The sequence below is a fragment of the Schistocerca nitens genome, chromosome 1, assembly GCF_023898315.1.
Source record: "Schistocerca nitens isolate TAMUIC-IGC-003100 chromosome 1, iqSchNite1.1, whole genome shotgun sequence".
In the NCBI taxonomy this organism is placed as follows: Eukaryota; Metazoa; Arthropoda; class Insecta; order Orthoptera; family Acrididae; genus Schistocerca; species Schistocerca nitens.
The window spans coordinates 1,241,103,813-1,241,107,565 of NC_064614.1; positions in this window are offsets into that span (position 1 = coordinate 1,241,103,813).

The following is a 3,753-nucleotide window of genomic DNA, read 5'->3' on the forward strand; positions in this document are numbered from 1 at the left end:
ATGGTAGTTATAAAAATACGATATGTGTTTTAGGAAATTGGTATTACAGGATAATGCTGAAGCTTATTTTATTTATTTAACCCGATCTGATTAGAGCCATCAGGCACTTTTTTTCATCGGACCAGAGTTCCACACATACAAGATCTGTTACATCACAGTTACAAAAGAAATAATAATTTTACTGTGACATCTAGCATTAAAATGATTTGAATGTTTGCAGTGGCAGTATGACTAAATTATGCTGACAATGAAACTAACAAATATAATACTGGCGTTGTTCATACTACTGCAGCTGCTGTCACTAATAGTGATAACAGTAATAATAACAGTAATAATAACAATGGTAATAATAATTAGTAATAATAATAACAATAATTGTGAAACTGATAACAGTAATGATAGTGACAAATGTAAGAAGAATTTGTAGGTGAACAAACCGATTATTTCTAAGACAGTGAGTTCTGGGGAAAGAAAGTTTAAGGAGACTGCATTGTCTAAGAATACTGGGAAAAGAGAAGGATCTGGTCGGAAAGAGGGGTGTACAAGAGGAACTAGTGCGTACATGTACAATTGTAATCCTTATTGCTGTTTCAGTAAATATGTCGTCACCTGTCTCCTGAAGCTGGAGTTGTTATTAACTTCGGCTGGATAATGCGGAAGGTTGTTTCATAGTCGGGTTCCTTCAACTTAGACGGACTTCAAAAATGTGCCAGAACGATGGAGCGTGACGGGAAGATCTTTGCTCTAACACGAGTGGTTGTTTCTGCGGTGTTGTTCAGACAAGAGCGTTAATATTAGATGGCTAGATCAGACTAATCATGAAGGATATAAATCGATTTGGGGGAAAAGAATAAACGAAGGGATCTTTCGATAAAACGCATCTCAAGGTATCAACGTACACTTAATTCAGAAATCGGCGGAAGCAGGATAAAATGGATGTAGGTGCAGTAATTATGGAGAGATTTGAAATGTACAGACTAGTGTATTGATCTACATGAAATCAGTGTTCGTACTGGGGATTTTACGATGAACGAGACTGACCTTTAGTTATTAAGGAGCAGTAATATTCGTAAATTCGTTTCATCTTAGGTGGGTGTATGTAATATCGCTCGAGGTGTCTAAAGATTTTGTGGCACTCCCTTCTACCACTGTATAAATATTAGTGACAAATTTTATCTAACAATTTTCACAAGTTTAACAGCAACAGTTTGGATCGAATTGTTACCGTAATTAGTTTTGGCATAACAGTTACAAAAGTCGTTTTTTGTTCATTACTCTCACGGGAACGTTTAAATTAACGATGTTAACGAAGTAGCCGACTATGTTGGTGGCGTAATAGCCCAGTCAATAGAGACCAAATAACGTCGAATATCGGGAGTAGTTCGTGTTGTCGGAGATGTTTGTACAGTGGTAGGAGGTAGTGCCACGAACAACATACTGGAAATACCGACCGGTGAGGGATGAGTGTGAGGTTGAGGTGCGTTTGAAGGTCATTTTTGTACGTTCGCTGTTGAATAATTCGAAAACAGCGGCCTCCAGCGAAAACGTATCCCAGTACAAATTACATTAAATTTCCTACAAAAAGGTGCTTCACAGTTTTTCTGTAGAACTATTGGTTTGCGCGCAGTGACCGAGAGAATACGAAAATCTCTTTATAGGGCGAGATAGAACATTGCGGGCTGCATACGAGGATAGCGGCAGAGGCAGCTGAGTCAAACTATATAGCATGAAGGAAGGCTCTAATAAAAGCAAGTTTTCAATTACAAAATGGCCAGAACGTAGCAAAAACAACACACATGTTTTTAGTTTTTTCTGTACTCGCTCTTTCAGTTAACATGTTTGTCGTATATCTGATTTAAGAAACATGGAACTAACTAACTCGCACGTTTCTAGTGAATGCAGAGTTGGTACATTCCGGCGACATTCAGCTAAGTGCCTCTTTGTGACACTCAACACCAGATGTCAGTGTCAGCAGAGTCGGCCTTTCTGCCAGGACAGCCCATTAAGGACGGACTCCCCTAAAGCGAGCAGCCGGCGCTAATCCGCCCTCTCTGCGGTTTTTCAAGGAGTATCTAATATAGCTCCGTATTTAGCCAAAATGAGAAATGCTCTTATTATTCTATCACAAGAAAAGGTGAATATGACCTGGGCACAGCTATGGATATAAAGGAAGGGAACTAGCTTTTCGACCTGTCTGGAAGCTTAAAAGACATTTAAATCAAAACATATTGACCTATTTGCGCCATTTTGCTTGTTACTATTAGTACCTATGTCTTGCAATATAATGCGCCCACCCCCTGAAATGTTATCCCCACAGCAAAACGTTTTTAGGTGTTATATGTACGCTCTTCAGCCATACAATATACGAGGGGATAAAGATTATTGGACACAAAAAAATTGTTTTGACTTTATCCATTTATGTGACGTCGAGCGTTGAAGCGATTCGTTCAATTGAAAATACAGAAGTAACGCGCTTCAGAAACCTCCCAGAGTAACTTGTTTTCCGCACGTAAAATCTACACTCCTGGAAATTGAAATAAGAACACCGTGAATTCATTGTCCCAGGAAGGGGAAACTTTATTGACACATTCCTGGGGTCAGATACATCACATGATCACACTGACAGAACCACAGGCACATAGACACAGGCAACAGAGCATGCACAATGTCGGCACTAGTACAGTGTATATACACCTTTCGCAGCAATGCAGGCTGCTATTCTCCCATGGAGACGATCGTAGAGATGCTGGATGTAGTCCTGTGGAACGGCTTGCCATGCCATTTCCACCTGGCGCCTCAGTTGGACCAGCGTTCGTGCTGGACGTGCAGACCGCGTGAGACGACGCTTCATCCAGTCCCAAACATGCTCAATGGGGGACAGATCCGGAGATCTTGCTGGCCAGGGTAGTTGACTTACACCTTCTAGAGCACGTTGGGTGGCACGGGATACATGCGGACGTGCATTGTCCTGTTGGAACAGCAAGTTCCCTTGCCGGTCTAGGAATGGTAGAACGATGGGTTCGATGACGGTTTGGATGTACCGTGCACTATTCAGTGTCCCCTCGACGATCACCAGTGGTGTACGGCCAGTGTAGGAGATCGCTCCCCACACCATAATGCCGGGTGTTGGCCCTGTGTGCCTCGGTCGTATGCAGTCCTGATTGTGGCGCTCACCTGCACGGTGCCAAACACGCATACGACCATCATTGGCACCAAGGCAGAAGCGACTCTCATCGCTGAAGACGACACGTCTCCATTCGTCCCTCCATTCACGCCTGTCGCGACACCACTGGAGGCGGGCTGCACGATGTTGGGGCGTGAGCGGAAGACGGCCTAACGGTGTGCGGGACCGTAGCCCAGCTTCATGGAGACGGTTGCGAATGGTCCTCGCCGATACCCCAGGAGCAACAGTGTCCCTAATTTGCTGGGAAGTGGCGGTGCGGTCCCCTACGGCACTGCGTACGATCCTACGGTCTTGGCGTGCATCCGTGCGTCGCTGCGGTCCGGTCCCAGGTCGACGGGCACGTGCACCTTCCGCCGACCACTGGCGACAACATCGATGTACTGTGGAGACCTCACGCCCCACGTGTTGAGCAATTCGGCGGTACGTCCACCCGGCCTCCCGCATGCCCACTATACGCCCTCGCTCAAAGTCCGTCAACTGCACATACGGTTCACGTCCACGCTGTCGCGGCATGCTACCAGTGTTAAAGACTGCGATGGAGCTCCGTATGCCACGGCAAACTGGCTGAC